The 20,947-nt window shown below is 47.8% G+C and overlaps 1 protein-coding gene across 18 annotated transcripts in view; it reads left to right on the top strand.

The window, feature by feature from the left end:
- Positions 1–20,947, top strand: part of LOC144770773 (phospholipase A2 inhibitor NAI-like) — a 1,245,443-nt gene that overhangs the window by 602,857 nt on the left and 621,639 nt on the right. For 4 of the 18 annotated variants that reach the window (XR_013599018.1, XR_013599019.1, XR_013599020.1 and 1 more), the window contains exon 6: positions 4,714–4,802. The exons of the other annotated variants lie outside the window; for them this stretch is intronic. The gene's annotated coding sequence lies outside the window, so the exon portion shown is untranslated. The remainder of the gene's footprint in view (positions 1–4,713; positions 4,803–20,947) is intronic. 18 annotated transcript variants of the gene reach the window in all.

The raw sequence follows: 20,947 nt of genomic DNA, 5'->3' as shown, positions 1-20,947 counted from the left end.
ACGTAGACAGCAGCAGTGCCCCGATCAGTACTCATGGGAGAAGTGGAGATGAGTCCTTTGAGTGGACTGCTGGAGACAACTGGGAGAGAATGACACGGCCTGGGGGGAGGGTGGGTTTGAAACAGGAGAGCATGAGAGCAGCAAGCATAGGCGGGAGTGCATGGATAACTGGATAATGCAGTGGTGAGAGATCTTGTTATGTGAAAACTGTAGGTGTGAATGAAAGCATGAGTGACTCCACACCCGTGTAAATATTTACAACCTTTCTGATAGGACCATCATGAAGAATGAAGTAAATGAAAAAGCCCAGATCCTTGTACTGGGGTGAATGTATGACATTGTTCTACATTCTGTCCATCAACTGTGTTTTTTGCAATTTTCACCCCGAGTGGGCTGGGTATGCTCAGACGTGAGTCCCAGGCTCTCCACACCACTAGAGTCAAGCTATCCAGGCTGATGAAGGCTGATATCCAGAAACCGGTCCTTGGATGCTTGATTCCGGTCTGGGAAAGACATGGCTTGGTTGTTCGGACTGGACTGTTCCCATGAGGCACAGGGTCAGAGCTGATTTGCATATAGCCAGTGTCTAACCCAGGGTGGTGTGGAGTGCAAAAAAACAATGGATTTAGGCCCAGATCCTTGTACTGGGGTGAATGTATGACATTGTTCTACATTCTGTCCATCAACTGTGTTTTTTTCAATTTTCACCCCGAGTGGGCTGGGTATGCTCAGACGTGAGTCCCAGGCTCTCCACTCCACTGGAGTCAAGCTATCCAGGCTGATGAAGGCTGATAGCCAGAAACCGGTACTTGGATGCTTGATTCCGGTCTGGGAAAGACATGGCTTGGTAGTTCGGACTGGACTGTTTCCATGAGGCACAGGGTCAGACCTGATTTGCATATAGCCGTGTCTGACCCAGTGTGGTGTGGAGTGCAAAAAAATGATGGATTTAGGCCCAGATCCTTGTACTGGGGTGAATGTATGACATTGTTCTACCTTCTGTCCATCAACTGTGTTTTTTGCAAATTTCACCCCGAGTGGGCTGGGTATGCTCAGACGTGAGTCCCAGGCTCTCCACACCACTGGAGTCAAGCTGTCCAGGCTGATGAAGGCTGATAGCCAGAAACCGGTCCTTGGATGCTTGATTCTGGTCTGGGAAAGACATGGCTTGGCTTGGTAGTTCGGACTGGACTGTTCCCATGAGGCACAGGGTCAGAGCTGATTTGCATATAGCCAGTGTCTAACCCAGGGTGGTGTGGAGTGCAAAAAAACGATGGATTTAGGTTCTACATTTTGTCCATCAACTGTGTTTTTTGTAAATGAAAAAGCTAGCAGCTGAGGGACAGTATGAGTTAGCATACACAAATCATTTATTGGTTCATCTATTTAAACTCAATAATATTTGGTGTTAGCACTTTCTATGTAGACACCTCTACTCCAGTGGTGGCTGCTTTGAATAGAAAGTGGTAGGGCAGCGAATATTTAAAAAAGAAAGAAGGACTTACCTGCCGCTGTCCAGCTACTTCCACGAGCACAGTCCAGCTCCCAGACTGCACACCCAATCCAGGAGCTGCTCTCGTGGTATTACCCAGCATGACAGCATCACCAGGATTGGCCTGAGCGGACTGGTTTAATGCTCATTAAGGCATTTGAGTCTGTGGCATTTCTCTACCTGGAAATACAACACAACTGGGTTAGAGAAATGTAAGTGTTCATGTTGGTTTGGCCATCCTAGGTTGGCCGGCCAACAAGCTAACTAACAGTGTCCACCACTTCTCCTCCCTGCTATTGTCCCTAGAGGATGGCCCTGCTGTACACTCGGGCCACTTTGTCTAGCCAAGGAAAAATAAAATAAATTGATTTATTATCATTTTATTGTTCGTCTGCTGGCTTTTAGTAGTGGGGGGTGCGACGCTCCTTTGCCACTACAGAGGAGCCGTCGCTGCTCTATTCTCTATCCTCCCAACCCCACCACCTTCAAACCTTACCAGGAGAAAAGATAGAGGTGAAGACTAGGTAGTGCTTGAGAGATAGAGGAAGCTGGGAAGACTGGGTGTCTGGGTGTTTCTGTCAGGTTTCTTTGGCCATGAAAATTTATGTAGTTGTGCCTCTATCTATGATCTAACATTAGGGTAAGAGCAAAAATAGATCTGGTGGCATAGGATGTAAGTGGAGGAGGAATAGAAAATGGGAGAGAGAAGAACTATGAAAACAGTAGTCTAGATGGATGTTTCTTTGGGCATGCAGAGCAGGTGGTTTGAGCAATTTCTGAATTGAGCTATTTAGTACTGTGACTATGAGTGACACTTTCCTGCAAGCAAAATCAAGCAATGAAGATAAGGCAAACATATAAATATCAAAAATGACACCCTTTTGAGCAACGAGAAACTCATAGCTTCTAAGTTTTCAGATTATCATTTCCATGCTATCATTGTACATGCAAGTGACATTCTACAAGCAAATATATGACACGTGGAGCTTTTCCCTTCAGCTAACTATAAGTTTCCAGTTGACTGACCTGTGCCACGGTCTGCTGACCATCCAACAAAATAAAATGAAACTACAACAGAAGGGCTCCATCATCTAGGTGTAGCCAACCGTTTCTATGCCAGGGTGTTTGCACTTTCCCAAAACCCTTAGCAAGCATCCTAGTGCTTATAGGACAGTAATGCTGCACAATATTGGTGCTAGAAGGATGAATAACTGGATGCGTAATGGACTCCTTATAGCATAAATGACGCCTGGGTGGGGTTTGTGATACTTGGGCAGGTGGGTAGGCAGCTGAATACATGGATGCATGTGAGAAGCGATCAAAAAGGTAGGCATCTCTGCGTGTGTGTATATGAGTAGATGAATGAATGAACAGAGAAGTGGGGAGTTGGATAGGTAGGTGTGGATTCGAGTGAATCGACTGAAAAACGAATGGATGCATATGTCAGCTCATAATTGAACATTGGTATTGAAGGATATGTGAAGCAGGTGATCTGTCAATGGAACAGTGATCGATCAAGGAATGGATGTACGAGTAGAGTCCGTCATAGTTATAGCAATACATGAGTTCTCCCCATCCTTCAATCCGTGCTCCAACCACCCCAGTCAACCATCCATACACGCATTCATCCATCCACCCCTCTCACATCCATCTACCCCTCTCCATCCATCTCCAACCCATCATCCCCATTAACATGTACACTAGCCCCCGTGGGTCATTTCTAGGTGATATTCTCTCAGAGCAAGTAAATATTTCATTTCTGTGTGATCCTGCGGGTAGGCGACGAAAATTATCATGGTCCTTGTGATCAACATGCTCCTAGTGCACTCAAACAATTTTGTCAGCCATAGTAAGAGAGGTTAGAATGACAACAGTACTTCCTGGTAAATAAACCCCACTTTCTTATGAACAATAGAGGATGATGATGAAGAGGAAGTACACAGAAGAGTTTTCCTCAGCCTGTAAAGGTCTACAAGGCATTTCACCCCACCCCGTCATACATTGCTGCTGACAGTGGTTTTGCTTTATAGATGATAATCATTTCCCTGATATGGTGGCATCTGAATTTGTGAGAAAACCTAAACACACCCTCTCACACGCTTCATTTTAAGCACCCACTCCCACATGAATACACAAACCCATTCACAGGCCTGTATCTCTACATACACATCCTCTCACTAATTCATAGATCTACACACATCCACTCATCCATACAGCCGCTTACACACACATTCACTAAGCCATACTGCCACTGACTCACCCACTGATTCATCAACACAGGTAGTCACGCACACCTTCACCCACCCACACAGACACCCCTACAGGCACTTAGATACCCAATCAATCTACAGGGAACGTCCTTTACTACTGAACTTTTACAACGAAGTACCATTACGACGCAGGTTTAACAATGAAAGTCATTACAACGACTTTCGCTGGAGGGCGCTCTAGGATAGGTAATAGTTTAATTTACTAACCAACACCTTCCCTACTATCCACGGGGACTGGAGTTGGAATAGTAAATTAAACTATTCACTATCCAGCGCCCCCCAACGCAAGTCGTTGTAACGACTTCCGTTGTAAAACCTGCGTCGTAACGGTACGCGTTGTAAAAGCACGCATTGTACCGTCATACATCCTCAATCTACCATACAGCCACTCTGGTACCCACTCACCAAGCCATACATTGATTTACACACCAACTGACAGACTGACACAGACATTCACACAACCAGTCACTCACCCATACAGTCACTGAGACATCTAATCACTCACTTATACAGTCAATCATGCTGGTTGTACAAATGTGTGAGTGGGTGTATGAATTCCTCTGTGGAGGAGTGTGTGGGTTTGTGAGTACTGCTATGGGTCTATGAGTCATGGTATGGGTGCGTGAGTGGGCATACGAGAGGTTGTATGAGGTGTGTGAGTGGTTTTGTGGATGATGTAATTTCAGATGTCAGATATGTTATCATTGATGTCATGAGTGATGTAAAATGTGAGGTCATAAGCAGTGCATTGTGTAGAAGCAAGTTAAAGTTAACTCATCTGACTATAACTGCTGAATTTCACTGGTTTTGTAAGAGTGAAACCTGAGCCTAACTATACTTCCCCTGTAACCTTTATTTTCTTCACTGCTTAGCTATAGATGCATTCTGCCAACCCTCTTCATCAATTGGTCTATTATTGTGCCATTCTCATTTGTCATCCATCCACTGCAGCGTACAGCTTCGACCAGGACAGTGGGCCAGGCCACTACAGCTATTGGCAAACTTTATTGCGATTGATGGCATTCTTCCCTTCACAAGAAGTAAATCCACACACAAAGCAGTGCCCATAAGAGTCAGTGACAACAATGACAAAGTATCCTTTTGAGATAAAAAATATATTTGCTTTTAGCCATTATTTTAATATTGATGCATGGCTGATAGGTTCCCCATCAATAAAGTTTTGCAAAAACAGTGAGAAAAACAATAACAAGCCAAAAAGACTATTAGCTTTGCCATTGTTTGTTTCATATCCTAGAACATTCAAACTCAAAACTGGAAACATCATAAGTGTGTCACAGAATTGAGGGGGGAGTCAGGCAGTCATGGTAGGTCTGTCAAGCATTTTTTAAATACATTTCAATAAATGGCACATGTGCAAGACCACACAAGATTCTCCTCGGCCTATCACTTTGTGGCCTCACCGCTAAGCAGTAGAGTCATCATAAGAGAGTGGTTCTATGTTTCATGGTCTATGCTTGTTAGGGTGGGGGAGTCAAGTTGAAATTGTTTTCAGTTGCTGTATTCACTGTCTGGAGAAGACCTCATGCTGCGGTTTGCCAGGAGTCAGAGTGAGAACTGAACTGGGCAGCTGAATCCTGAACAAACTGCCCTCGGGGATATCAGTACTGAACACACATTTTAAAGGCATCTCCACAGTGAATAAGCCAACTTTGTACTAATGTACCTGACCTGGATTACAGTGTGGAAAAACTGTCAAATGGAGGTGTAGGGAAAAGGGGAAACAGAGGCGGAAGCCATGAAATGTAGTTGCAAGATTGAAAAACAGATAAAAGGGAGAGGAGGAGATATCGGAGTGTTAGCCAAAGACAGATAGGGTACAGAAGGAACGAGAAGAGTAAAGCGTACTGTTAATCGCAGAAATTGGAGGGAAAGAAAGGAGGATGAGAATTAAAAGTGGAAAGGGAAAAAGCAGACAAGGAGAAGGAAGCGTTAAAAAATGAACGTGGGCATGAAGGACTGAAAGGTGAAACCTAGTCTGTGAGGGGAGATCTGAGAGAAAGTGTATACAGGGAAGAGCACGAAAGACTGGATAATAGCAAAGGAGCTTGGTGAAATGGGAAGGAAGAAAAGAACATGCTGCAAGAGACGGATAAAGGCTGTATGCCTTTGCTTTATAATATATATGTCTAGAAATAAAATACATAAAGTTCAGGGAGGACAGGTCTGTTTCATTGCTGAGCTTCACCTAATGCACAGCTTTGCTGCCCAGACACACAATAGTGATTCATTCACCTTGACAGGGTTTTCTGCCATCAATAATATGTTTTACCTTATTATTTAATTCTGGAAAGGAAAAACAGGCAGAGAGAATTATAATTCACTCTGCCTATTTTTCCATGCCTGGCGACCTTTTCATATTTTTTCCCCCTGAGCTCGTTAACTAATAAGGTAAAATACCTCAAATGACAGACGAATGGCTGTTGAATGGGGAGGTTATTGGTGGATTAATGCTCGTTACATGCTTTGCAAAGGTTTTATGTGGGGAGCCATTTTCCGCTTAGAGCCCCTTTGAAAAGAATCCTCTGAAGTGGTCTGCTTTGTGTCATGAGCCATCCAAGCGCACTTCATCAGTGACCCACTCGGTCCTAGGATGCTTGTTTCCAGTCCAGGGAGAACCTGGCTTGGCAGTTCGGGCTGGACTGTTCCCATGGGGCACAGGGTCAAGACTGATTTGCATATGAATGAGTTCAAACTGGAATGGTATGGTGAGCAAAGAAACGATGGATTTAGGCCCAGATCTCTGTGCTGGGGTGAATGTATGACATTGTTCTGCATTCTGTCCATCAACTGTTGTTTTTGCAACTGCACACATGGGGCTGGCAGAAAAAGAGGGGTAGTTATGCAAAGCAAGGTTTCAGTAGGCGACTAAGATCAAACAGCTCAACCTATCATCACAACCTTCCTGCATAAGTACCTCAAGCATAAACTGATATCCAGCTATTAAGTGATGAGCCTAGAATCAGAGAATGGGGATCCGACCCTAGGACTCGAACCCGGGCACCCAGCTTCAAAGTCAGTAGTTGTGGCTGTAAGACCATGCCATTGATGGTACGGCGATACAAATTCCCCCCATTCAATCGCTACCATGCATGATTTGTATTAAGAGCATGCAATTCATCTGAGCATGAAGCGCCACTGTTGAGAGGGGATCTCAGACACCTGGCTTCAAATGGAAGTCCCCCATTGAATGCCCTTCAGCGTCCTAAAAGCATAAAAAGAATGGGATCCAACGTAGCTGCCAAAGTTTCGGATTGCTTATGTAAAATTTTCTGCATTTCAGTGCAATTATGAGTGACATTTCAATGACTATGACTGACACTTTCTTGCGAGCAAAATCAAGCAATGAAGATGAGGGAAACATAGAAATTTCAGAAATTACAGCCATTTAAGCAACAAGAAACTATAAGATCATCTTAAAACTGCTGCAAAGCACCTGAAATGACAGAGCATGACTTCAGGGTTTTAAGTGGGATGAAGAAAAACACGTGTCTCTAAAAGGGGCATGCATGGCCGATGTAATTAAGCGTATGGTTTAAACATGAACTACATTTCTTTTGTGGCAGCACCTTGCAGAAATAATTACTTCTAAAGCAACTTTTATTGCCAGCTTATATCACACTCCATAACTGGGGCAAAATGTGCATGGTGTAATCACACCAGAATGCCCAATCTTCCGTCTAAGTGAGGTGGAAGGGAACCTGCGGAGTCTGTGTTTACCCAGCAGCTGCTGCTGGGCGCTCTGGCACTGCGCCACCTGGCGAGGGTGCGCTGTAATGCAGCCCCTCTGACCCCCAGCCTGCAGGAAGACCCCCAGAGTGCACCGTAATACATCTGAAGACGAAGGTTGCACCTGGAGCCATTGGCTAGGAAAATACTTTTATTCTGCGGATAATCTCACTTCTATGTTGGGGAGAGCGGTGCAGAGGAACGTCTCCAAGGAATACAATGATTTTGCAGAAGTGTTTCTCAAAGTGTTTGCTGTTGGTGTTCGGCAGGTAGGAATACACCCAATTTTAGAAGCTTTCTCTCCTTATCTTGCATTGGAATTTTCAAAGCTATTGAATTGGGAATGTCCTTTCTACCATACCAGTTAGATTAAGAAAGTCATTCTAGATAGTTTAGCTTATTTTTTGTTTCAATATTAGAATGTTTCACACTTGAGTGACCCTCTGGCCAGATCTCTCCATCAGATCTTACAACTCGTGTTGCGAGTTACTGTCCTTGTGTGCTTGTACCCCCATCACGCTCGCCACCTCGAGGCCTGCTTTACTCTAATCTTTTTCTGGCCATTGTCGAGCAATCTTGTAAAGAAACCCATAAAACCAGTCAACAATGTGCAGACTGGAGTTGTGCTTCATTGAAAAATGACCATTAGTTGCATTGCATCAAATCCGCATGTAGTTTAATTTTCTGGGAAAGGCCTATTCCTACACTATAGTGTAGACCATTTGTCGTGCAACAGTGAGTATTGTGAGCTGATTTTGATCTTTTGCATCCAAGGGGGGAATGATCTCCTTGCTTGAGCCATTTCCGTATTTAGTCCCTTGCAGCATTTTGTTGCCTTTAACAAGTTGGTAATTGGCACATCTTGCTGCAGTGTTTAATGCTCAATGTCAAGGAGATCCACTGTACATAAAGTGTATCTTTTCTGTAAAGGTTTCTTACATTTGGGTCTTCTGCTACCATGCTTGTCAAGACATTGCTAATCAAAGGCTGGGAAAAGGCTAATATTGAGTATACCAGATGTTAGACCTGTCTGCTTCTGAGAGTCCCCTCACACTATGATTTATTTTGTTCCCCCGTGCCTCCTAAAATTTGTCGCTTTTTCTTTGTCTACCAGGACCTTTTTGTGTGTTGTCCCATGGGGCTAGATGCTCTTTGATGCCCAGTTGCTCACCAAGTTCCTGGCACCTATGTACAAGGCGCCTGACGGAACCGGTGGCATAACCAACTGGGGTTGTCAACCCTAAAATGGTGGACACCATTGTCCCCTATGAGAGTGACTCCCATTGGAGCCCCTCTGACCTCTGACCCTTTGAAGGTTTTGGCGCACTTTGTGTAACCTGCAAACCTGACAGGAATCCCCTCAGGAGTTACAAGTACACAAAATGTCTGCCTTAGGGAGCCCAGTACGGTGGCTCCTAATGACCAAAAAGATACCTTGAAAGGGCCATGTCATTGACATAGCCAGGGAAGGTTCTAGAACCTTCTGGCTCATGCTGGCATCCTAGGGCACTGGCTATAAAAGGCCCAGTCCCTGGCGGCCATGTTGGAGAAGAATGATCAAAGAACACCAGAAGAAGAGGACTTGACCCCAGATTGACACCTGCCCTGTTAACCCCCTGAGGCAGCTGACAGTTCAGGCAGAAGAGCAGCAGAGGTTGATGGCGTGGACCCTGACTGGCGTTCCAGTCAGAAGCGTGAGCAGTGTCCTCTAGCCTTCAGCGCCTGGTCAACGAGTGCCCAATTGCCCCTCAGAGACTTTGGCCATAGTTAGAGCCTCCCCGCCCCCCCAGTGGTGAGATCGCAACCGCAACTCTTAAAGTGCCACCTTCAACTTAAGTGCCTCCTGGCGGGCGTTCGGACGTCTCCGAACCCACCGCCGTGGACGCGCTGTTTGTGGATAGAAGGTGAGGTGCTGCGCTGGGGCGGGGAAAGGCTGGCCTTCATTTGGGCGAGATTACTGTCTCTGCCCTGCCCGAGTGACTTGGGAGCTGGTGTGTGGGCGGGACCCCCCCCCATGAGTGAGCTCGGAGGGAGGATCGCGGAGCCCCTGGAACCCCCCTTCGCCCTTGGGAGAAGTGCCATACTGACTGGAGCGCTTACCGGCGCCGCCGAAGTGAGGTGGGCCGTCTCTACCCCTGAAGTTGCCGCGTTGTTGTGGAACTGTGATGCGGTCTCATTTTGAACTGTGCGCGCAGGTGTTTTGGCCCCTCCGGCAGCCCGTTTGACGGTCCCAAGACTCGTGAACTGGAGCCGCCTTCGGAAACCCCGCCTGCGCTGACAGAAGCGCACAGACTCCTCCGGCAGCAGTAGCATTGAACCGGCTGACCGCGGAGTGTAATTGCCGTAGTCATTTTATGTCTTTATCTTCCAGATATACGCGCAATGAGTTGTGAGTGCAACTAAGGGATTATCACGCGTATCTTGTGCCCAGAGAGCCCAAACCCGTGAACACTTCAAAAACTGTAAGAGCACGCATTCCGCATTGAATGACAAACGTAATGGGTTTACCCTGAAAGTGATTAATTGGTGGCAGCGATACCAGAATGACCCTGTGATATTTATGTGAAACGATCAGTATCTAACCTGCTAGGAAACTGTCCAGTCATTGCTGATATTTATTCCAGTCATTGCTGATATTTATTCCAGTCATTGCTGATATTTATTCCAGTCATTGCTGATATTTATTCCAGTCATTGCTGATATTTATTCTAATGTATTGAATCCTGATATTTATCCAGTATATTTATTTACCAACTATTTATTCCTGAGAAACCAGTACACAGCTAATCAAACCCATGTAAGAAATGTGAATGTGATTACCTAAGTGAACTTCCTTCAAACCCAGAGAACTTTTACATAAACGAAACATATTTTTCTATAACAGTGTTGTGGTGTCCTTCTTTTTGTGTGGTGTGCAGGGAGTTATTATTGGGTCAGAGCCGGCTTAACACTACAGCCTTCACTTGCCTCGTCACTTGAGCCAAGCTACCCCCTTTGTGCTGGGCTTGCCCATCGCAGGTCCAACATAAAAGTGGTGCTCAGCGGGTGGGATTGCGAGCCGTGCTTGTTTTGAACCCCATAATAATTCAGTGTGCACCACAGGTACACACCCGGAGTTTTCTCCTAGCGGCCCTCAAATTCAACGTTTTGCTTTTTCCAAATTCTTTCCTGGAGGTGGGTGGAAGTAACCCTCAAAGTTCTTATCCTGGTCACCTACTTCGGGGTGGTGGTCCACACTTTTCACTGACAAGATGGAATTTGAAATGTCAGAGCTGGAGACCTATACTGTGGCCCAGCTCAAGGATTTCTGTCAGGAGAGGGGAGTGTTTGTCAGGCGAGGGGCCAAAAGAGAGGAGCTCCGTACTAGTCTGCGAGCATGGGTGGAAGCACACACGGAGGGAACGGTGGAGGAGGAGGAATCGGACAGAGGTACTGTCATTGATAGGACTGCGGAATGTCCCCCGGGGGTGGGTGAGATGTCAATCAGCCCCAAGGCAACCTCACGGGAGGGCAGCAGTGTGTCATCGAGAGGGTTGTCAGAAACCGAGTTAGCTGACAGGAGAGAGGAAAGACTGTTAAGGTGGGAAATAGCAAAAATGGAGTTGGAAGAAAGGAGGGAGGGGAGGAGGTTGGAACATGAGTCCAAGCTGTAGATGGAAAGGAAAAGGTTGGAACACAAGTTCAAGCTACGAGAACTCGAATTCCAGGCCCCTAACATCACTCCGAAGGGTGTCGAGTCAAAGGAATTTGCCAGGGAGCCCAGGCCCGATTTACCCAAGGACGTAGTCGCGAGTTATACCGCTGGAGACGACATAGCCAAGTGGCTGGCAGCCTATGAGGTCTCCTTAAGAGCCCATGGGATCCATGAGAAGCATTGGGGTGGTGGATTATACCGGTACATGCCTCCGACAGGTAGGGATGCCCTATTGGCTCTAGACTGGGAGGAACAGGTTAATTACCCCGCCATGAAGGTGGCGCTCATCAGGAAGTTTGGGTTGACCCCCGAGAAATACCGGCAAAGGTTTAGGGGCAGCCACAAGCTGAGCTCACAAAATTGGGTTGACTTCCTGGATTTTGCCAAGAAAGCCCTGGAAGGGTGGGTCCAAGGTAGTGAGGTGGAGGACTATCAAGGGTTGTATGACTTAATCCTCAAGGAGCATCTCATCGAGAAATGTCTTCCCGAGCTGAGGCAACCCCTGGTAGACAGCAAACTTAATTGCCCCCGTAAGCTTGCTAAGGAGGCGGACATTTGGGCGAGTACCCGAGTGTCCACAAAGGGGACTGGAGGAGATTCTCAGAAGTCCGGACAGGGTGCTCCCCAGAGGAAAGAGGGGAGAGATAATAAGAAAGAGTTCTCCAAAGGTCCCCAAAATAACTTTAAGGGGAGAAAACACCTTTTCCAACTCTAAGGCTAACCCGCAGAAGAACCCTAACCCTGGCCAGAGTCAGCAGCCAAGGGTTGTCCATTGCTTTGAGTGCGGTGGTATTGGACATTACAAAGGAGACCCGAAATGCCCAAAGAGACCACCCCCTCCCACTGGAGAAAAGGCCCCGGGAGTCGCTAGTGTAGCGCTCGGGGAGGAAATGTCCTTAAGTAAGGGAAGGGAGTGGGCGGGAGTCACCTTAGTGTCCCTGGGTGATCGGGAGATGGTTCCAAAGATCCAGGTGCCCGCGAATACTACCAAGTATGGGCAGTGGATCACCATCAATGGCCATAGAGGGGAAGCTCTGAGAGATACAGGAGCCAGTATGACTATGGTAAGGAGTCATCTGGTGTCCTCGGAGCAGGTGATGCCAGGCGTACTTCATCCAGCCGCAATGGCTGACGGCAGAATGGGTCACTATCCTGTGGCCGAGGTTCCCTTTGAGTGGGGAGGGGTTGCAGGTCCACTTCGAGTCGCCGTAAGCCCCGCCGTGCCAGTCGATTGTTTGCTGGGCAATGATATGGAGCACAATGCTTGGAAGGAGGTGGAATACCGGGCTCATTCTGAGATGCTGGGTACACCTGATTGGGCCTGTGTGAGTACCAGGTCGGCAACTGCTCGAGAGGAGAAGTCGCAGGGGTCGGAGTCTGGAACAATGGCCCGCCCCGTAGCTGCTGATGAGGGAGCATGTCGAGGACAGGAGGAGCCTGCCTCGACGTCCATGCCCCGTGAGGCAGATAGGCCACCTACGGAGGAGGACATGGTTCCGTTGGAGAACTTACCTATCCCCGCTGATTGGCGAGTGGAGGGAGGTCCGTCCAGGGAGGAACTGAGCAAGGGACAAAGGGAATGTCCCTCCCTCGAGGGTCTGAGGCAACAGGCTGAAGCCCAAGCAGCGGGTAACGAGTCTGGGAACTATCATGTTTACTGGGAGGATGGCCTTCTCTACAGTGAACCCAGAGCGCCAGTGCACGGATTGTCACGGGCCCTGGTAGTCCCACAGTGTTACCGAGCCTTCCTGTTAGAGTTGGCTCATGAGATTCCCTTGGCAGGACACTTGGGTCAGGACAAGACCTTTGCCAGGCTTGTCCCCCACTTTTATTGGCCTCGAATGAAGGTGGTGTCCGACGCATACTGTCGGTCGTGTGTGTCATGCCAAGCCAGTGGGAAAACAGGGATGAAGCTGAAAGCTCCCCTGGAACCACTTCCCGTCGTTGGCACCCCCTTTGAAAGGGTGGGCATCGACATTGCTGGGCCCCTAGATCCACCAACAACCTCCGGTCACAGGTTTATCCTGGTACTGGTGGATCATGCCACAAGGTATCCAGAGGCAATTCCTCTGAGAACCATCACTGCACCGGTGGTGGCAAAGGCCCTGATGGGGATCTTTACCCGGTCCAACATTACTTCTAAAACCAAGCTGACAGCAATTTTAAATGTGGTTGTCTTCACCCCAAGTCCTAATCTTATTAAAAACAACCCCTGACCAAGGTCTTCAGGGTATTGTCTATCAAGGAAATTGGGCGATAAAAGCTGGGTTGGATCTGTCTCCTTTTTTAAAAATGCTAGTCGACCAAGTGCTCGGGATAGCTGTATTAGTCTGATTATTGAAAACATTACATAAAAGAGGAGCCCAAAAATCAGGTTTGTGTTTTATAAGATCGATTGGTAGCCCAACCGAAGCTGGGGCTTTATTCCCTATACTTTGATGTATGGCATCCTCAACTTCAGTTACTGTTATAGCGACATTTATGGCTGGCAGGCTGATGTTAATATTAGTGGTCGTTATAGGTACCGTATAGATTCTGGCAAAGTGCGCCTCCCATAATTCACTCGTTATATTACAACTTATGGGAGTAATATCCAGATCAACCCACTACCTGGAATTTAGCTTGGCTGGTAATCCTGCAATATTCCAACTAAGCACACTTATATTAGGATCTTGGGATCTATGTTCAATGACAACGGGACAAGCTATTGAAAATTCCATGGGCCCAGGTGCAATAATCGATTTGATAGTCAGTCCAGACTCTCCAGGCTGGACAGAAAAGCAAACCTATCCTGTGAAGTGTGTGTAGGAATAGTAAAGTTACGTGGGACCAGGGGAGGTTTGTAGTAAAAGCCCTGGGGTAGTAGAGTAGTAGAGAGTAAGTAGTAGAGAGTAGTAAAGAGTGAGTAGTATATAGAGAGTAGTAGAGAGTGAGTAGTAGAGAGTGAGTAGTAGAGAGTAGTGGAGTAGTAGAGTGAATAGTAGAGAGTGAGTACTAGAGAGTAGTAAAGAGTAGTAGAAAGAGTAGTAGAGAGTGAGTAGTAGAGAGTGAGTAGTAGAGAATGAGTAGTGGAGGGTGAGTAGTAGAGTGGGTAGTAGAGAGTAGTAAAGAGTGAGCAGTAGAGTAGTAGAGTGAGTAGTAGAGAGTAGTCGAGAGTGAGTAGTAGAGAGTAGTAGAGAGTGAGTAGTAGAGAGTGAGTAAGTGAGAGAGTAGTAGAGAGTGAGTAGTAGAGAGAAGAATAGAGAGAGTAGTAGCGAGTGAGTAGTAGAGAGTAGTAGAGAGTGAGTAGTAGAGAGTGAGTTGTAGAGTGAATAGTAGAGTAGTAGAGTAGTAGAGGGTGAGTAGTAGAGAGTAGTAGAGGGTAGTAGAGAGAGTAGTAGAGAGTGAGTAGTTAAGAGTGAGTAGTAGACAGTGAGTAGTAGAGAGAGAGTAGTAGAGAGTGAGTAGTAGAGAGTAGTAGAGATTAGCCCCGTAGCTGCTGATGAGGGAGCATGTCGAGGACAGGAGGAGCCTGCCTCGACGTCCATGCCCCGTGAGGCGGATAGGCCACCTACGGAGGAGGACATGGTTCCGTTGGAGAACTTACCTATCCCCGCTGATTGGCGAGTGGAGGGAGGTCCGTCCAGGGAGGAACTGAGCAAGGGACAAAGGGAATGTCCCTCCCTCGAGGGTCTGAGGCAACAGGCTGAAGCCCAAGCAGCGGGTAACGAGTCTGGGAACTATCATGTTTACTGGGAGGATGGCCTTCTCTACAGTGAACCCAGAGCGCCAGTGCACGGATTGTCACGGGCCCTGGTAGTCCCACAGTGTTACCGAGCCTTCCTGTTAGAGTTGGCTCATGAGATTCCCTTGGCAGGACACTTGGGTGAGGACAAGACCTTTGCCAGGCTTGTCCCCCACTTTTATTGGCCTCGAATGAAGGTGGTGTCCGACGCATACTGTCGGTCGTGTGTGTCATGCCAAGCCAGTGGGAAAACAGGGATGAAGCTGAAAGCTCCCCTGGAACCACTTCCCGTCGTTGGCACCCCCTTTGAAAGGGTGGGCATCGACATTGCTGGGCCCCTAGATCCACCAACAACCTCCGGTCACAGGTTTATCCTGGTACTGGTGGATCATGCCACAAGGTATCCAGAGGCAATTCCTCTGAGAACCATCACTGCACCGGTGGTGGCAAAGGCCCTGATGGGGATCTTTACCCGAGTGGGTTTCCCCAAGGAAGTTGTGTCTGATAGGGGGACCAACTTCATGTCAGCATACATGCGGGCAATGTGGAAGGAGTGTGGAGTGACCTACCGGTTCACCACTCCTTATCACCCACAGGCCAATGGCCTTGTGGAAAGATTCAACAAGACGTTGAAGGGTATGATCAGAAGTCTACCCGAAAGCCTGCGGAGGAAATGGGACGTCCTCCTACCCTGTTTATTTTTTTCTTACAGGGAAGTGCCGCAGAAGGGAGTGGGCTTCAGCCCCTTCGAGCTTTTGTACGGGCACCCTGTACGTGGACCTCTCAGCCTGGTGAGGGACTCCTGGGAAAAGTCTCCCCGGAAAGTTCCCCAGGATGTGGTGAGCTACATGCTGGCCTTCCGGAGCCAAATGGCTAAGTTGTGGAAGCAAGCTTCTGACAACTTGGAAGCCAGCCAGGCAGTGATGAAAGCGTGGTACGACCACAACGCTCACCCAGTGGAGCTGGAGCCTGGACAGAAGATGTGGGTGATGGAGCCGGGAGAGCTGAGCGCTCTTCAGGACCGTTGGACAGGCCCCTATGAGGTATTGGAAAAAATGGGCAAGTCTACCTACCTGGTGGACGTCAAGACCCCACGGCATCCCCATAGGGTGCTGCATGCCAATCGCCTCAAGCCCCACTATGAGAGGCCCGAAGTCATGTTAATCATGGTGACTGATGGATCGGAGGAAGAGGACACTGAGCCTCTCCCCGACCTGTTTGCGTCTCAAGAGAAGGATGGGTCAGTGGGGGGAGTGAAACTCTCACCATCCCTAACTCTGGAGCAGCAGGAGGAATGTCGCCAGGTCTTGGGGTCATTCTCTCCTCTGTTCTCCCTTGTCCCGGGTAAGAACCATCTGTGTGTTCATGACGTGGACACCGGTGATAGCCCACCTGTGAAGTCTAAGTCTTACCGGCTGTCGGACAAGGTGAAGGCCAGCATCTGAAGCGAAGTAGCTAAGATGCTGGAGCTCGGAGTCATTGAACCTTCGAATAGCCCTTGGTCTAGCCGGGTGGTTTTAGTTCCCAAAGCTGTACCACCTGGCACCACGCCAGAATTGCGATTCTGCGTGGACTATCGAGGACTTAATTCGGTCACGAAGACCGATGCTCATCCGATCCCTCGGGCGGATGAACTAATTGACCGGTTGGGAGCTGCCCAATATCTGAGTACCATTGACCTCACAGCAGGGTACTGGCAGATTCCCATGACTGATGGAGCAAAGGAAAGGTCAGCCTTCTCCACACCTGATGGACACTACCAGTTCTGTGTGATGCCCTTTGGGCTCAAGAACGCTCCTGCAACATTCCAGCGACTGGTGAACACGATCCTCACTGGGAAGGAATCCTTCTCTGCTGCTTACTTGGACGACATTGCCGTCTTCAGTAGCAGGTGGGAGGATCACTTGCAGCACCTGCAAGACGTTCTTCAGGCCCTGGAACAAGCTGGTCTGACGATCAAGGCCAGCAAGTGTCAGATTGGGCAGGGGTCGGTGGTGTACTTAGGTCACTTGGTGGGCCGGGGAACGGTGCAACCCCTTCAGGCAAAGATTGAGGCAATCGTGGCCTGGGAACCCCCCAAGACCCAGACTGAGGTCCGAGCCTTCCTGGGCCTCACAGGTTACTACAGACGGTTCATGAAGGGGTATGGCACTATCGTGGCTCCCCTTACTGAACTCACGGCCAAGAAGCAACCCAGGAGAGTCATCTGGACCGAGGCTTGCCAACGAGCCTTCGACACCCTGAAACAAGCATTGTGCAACGCTCCAATTTTGAAGGCTCCAGATTTCTCAAAGAAATTCATTGTCCAGACAGACGCATCCGACATTGGCATTGGGGCGGTGCTATCGCAACTCAATGAAGAGGGTCTGGATCAACCCGTGGTCTTCCTGTCACGGAGACTACTTCCCCGGGAACAGAGATGGAGTACCATTGAGCGGGAAGCCTTTGCGGTGGTCTGGGCACTGAAGAAGCTGCGACCATACCTGTTTGGTTCGCACTTCCTGGTTCAGACAGACCACCGACCCCTTCGTTGGCTCATGCAGATGAAGGGGGAAAACCCAAAACTGTTGAGGTGGTCTATCTCCCTACAGGGAATGGACTTTCGGGTGGAACATCGGCCCGGAGCTGACCACGCCAATGCAGACGGTCTCTCCAGGTATTTCCGCCTTAGTGTTGAGAACTCCCAAGGGGTTGGGTAGCTCTCCCCACTTTCAGCTGGGGGGAACGCGTGTTAGACCTGTCTGCTTCTGAGAGTCCCCTCACACTATGATTTATTTTGTTCCCCCGTGCCTCCTAAAATTTGTCGCTTTTTCTTTGTCTACCAGGACCTTTTTGTGTGTTGTCCCATGGGGCTAGATGCTCTTTGATGCCCAGTTGCTCACCAAGTTCCTGGCACCTATGTACAAGGCGCCTGATGGAACCGGTGGCATAACCAACTGGGGTTGTCAACCCTAAAATGGTGGACACCATTGTCCCCTATGAGAGTGACTCCCATTGGAGCCCCTCTGACCTCTGACCCTTTGAAGGTTTTGCCGCACTTTGTGTAACCTGCAAACCTGACAGGAATCCTCTCAGGAGTTACAAGTACACAAAATGGCTGCCTTAGGAAGCCCAGTACGGTGGCTCCTAATGACCAAAAAGATACCTTGAAAGGGCCATGTCATTGACATAGCCAGGGAAGGTTCTAGAACATTCTGGCTCGTGCTGGCATCCTAGGGCACTGGCTATAAAAGGCCCAGTCCCTGGCGGCCATGTTGGAGAAGAATGATCAAAGAACACCAGAAGAAGAGGACTTGACCCCAGATTGACACCTGCCCTGTTAACCCCCTGAGGCAGCTGATAGTTCAGGCAGAAGAGCAGCAGAGGTTGCTGGCGTGGACCCTGACTGGCGTTCCAGTCAGAAGCGTGAGCAGTGTCCTCTAGCCTTCAGCGCCTGGTCAGCGAGTGCCCAATGGCCCCTCAGAGACTTTGGCCATAGTTAGAGCCTCCCCGCCCCCCCAGTGGTGAGATCGCAACCGCAACTCTTAAAGTGCCACCTTCAACTTAAGTGCCTCCTGGCGGGCGTTCGGACGTCTCCGAACCCACCGCCGTCGATGCGCTGTTTGTGGATAGAAGGTGAGGTGCTGCGCTGGGGCGGGGAAAGGCTGGCCTTCATTTGGGCGAGATTACTGTCTCTGCCCTGCCCGAGTGACTTGGGAGCTGGTGTGTGGGCGGATCGCGGAGCCCCTGGAACCCCCCTTCGCCCTTGGGAGAAGTGCCATACTGACTGGAGCGCTTACCGGCGCCGCCGAAGTGAGGTGGGCCGTCTCTACCCCTGAAGTTGCCGCGTTGTTGTGGAACTGTGATGCGGTCTCATTTTGAACTGTGCGCGCAGGTGTTTTGGCCCCTCCGGCAGCCCGTTCGACGGTCCCAAGACTCGTGAACTGGAGGCGCCTTCGGAAATCCCGCCTGCGCTGACAGAAGCGCACAGACTCCTCCGGCAGCAGTAGCATTGAACCGGCTGACCGCGGAGTGTAATTGCCGTAGTCATTTTATGCCTTTATCTTCCAGATATACGCGCAATGAGTTGTGAGTGCAACTAAGGGATTATCACGCGTATCTTGTGCCCAGAGAGCCCGAACCCGTGAACACTTCAAAAACTGTAAGAGCACGCATTCCGCATTGAATGACAAACGTAATGGGTTTACCCTGAAAGTGATTAATTGGTGGCAGCGATACCAGAATGACCCTGTGATATTTATGTGAAACGAGCAGTATCTAACCTGCTAGGAAACTGTCCAGTCATTGCTGATATTTATTCCAGTCATTGCTGATATTTATTCCAGTCATTGCTGATATTTATTCCAGTCATTGCTGATATTTATTCCAGTCATTGCTGATATTTATTCTAATGTATTGAATCCTGATATTTATCCAGTATATTTATTTATTAGAGTCCAACTATTTATTCCTGAGAAACCAGTACACAGCTAATCAAACCCATGTAAGAAATGTGAATGTGATTACCTAAGTGAACTTCCTTCAAACCCAGGGAACTTTTACATAAACGAAACGTATTTTTCAATAACAGTGGTGTGGTGTCCTTCTTTTTGTGTGGTGTGCAGGGAGTTATTATTGGGTCAGAGCCGGCTTAACACTACAGCCTTCACTTGCCTCGTCACTTGAGCCAAGCTACCCCCTTTGTGCTGGGCTTGCCCATCGCAGGTCCAACACCAGATAATTAGAAATACTAATATTGAGGGTGCCTTTTTTGCATGGTTAGCCTCTCACTTTTTTCCTGGTTTTGATATAGTTTCAGTTGTGGAGCACAAGGTCCCTGCCAAACTGGTCCCCTGTGTTTCTTTTCTAAAAACGGGTTCATTTTGCCATAGAAAGTATGATTAGTGCTGCAGAAAGACAAATTAGTGCACATTTTGAGTGACTTCTCAAATCCTCTTCTATTTCAATTCAATTCAATTCAAATAATCTTTATTCGGATAAGAATATACATAACAGGATAAAAACAGTGCAAGTCTAAAAACACATAAATACACATTATGATTCAATACAAATATAATATTGCAATAATAAATTCCACAAAAAAATAATAAAATCACATTAAAAAAGTTGGACGGACATACGAAATCTAGCAGCATTAGTGACATAGTGCAAATATGAGAATTAGGCCAATGTGCAAAAGCAGTAGCATGTTACAGATAAAGTGCGGTGACGTGCACTGGATCTGAAAGAAATTAGCAAGAAGGTGCAGATATGATTATAACCCCATTCCTAGTTGTACCAATACTAGCAGCGACATAATCAAATAAAATACTTTGTTTGCGGGCAGTATTAATGACCACTATGGGAAGAGAAACGATAATGAATGCATTTCACTAAGCAGTATTACAGGGTTTTTGTCACGTTAAGATTCACTCATGGAAGCACGTGAGCATACCGCAGCTTGTAAAAACGCGCTTACGCGAAAAATCAAATCATCACTTCCAAGCTGTAAGATTTCAAAATATGCTAGTTCAAAATCCAAAATAGCCCATGCCTTAAAGTACGGAATTAAATACTGTTTTGTATATCTTGCATAGAACTTACAAAAGAGTAAAAAATTTAACACCGTTTGTTTGCTACCAGTGCGCAAGGGCAGCACAACTGCTCAAGGTTGCTGTTAAATCCTATCGGGAAACAGAGTAGATATTGTATACTGCCATCCCTAAGGCGGAAAAGTAAACTCCGTTTCCATCTCCCTATATTTTTCCTGAGATATTTGTGTGGCATATGATGTTGAATGCCCGTTACATCCAAAAGGGGCATATACCTGACAACCGATGATTTAAGGTGCTCAGTGCTGTATCTTTCTTTATAGGACAAATCATACAGTGCCCCCCTAAGTGATTTTATGCTTATGCCCTCTAGTGCTAGTGGACCTAAAAAAATATGTTCCAACTTTACACTGGCTAAACTTTTTTTAACTGCAGCAAGCCAAGCTATACTACCGTCCTTGTCGCACTTAAGACAATCTATGATTATCT

This window comes from Lissotriton helveticus, chromosome 7 (assembly GCF_964261635.1).
Source record: "Lissotriton helveticus chromosome 7, aLisHel1.1, whole genome shotgun sequence".
Classification (NCBI taxonomy): Eukaryota; Metazoa; Chordata; class Amphibia; order Caudata; family Salamandridae; genus Lissotriton; species Lissotriton helveticus.
This window is presented reverse-complemented; position numbering and strand designations above follow the sequence as displayed.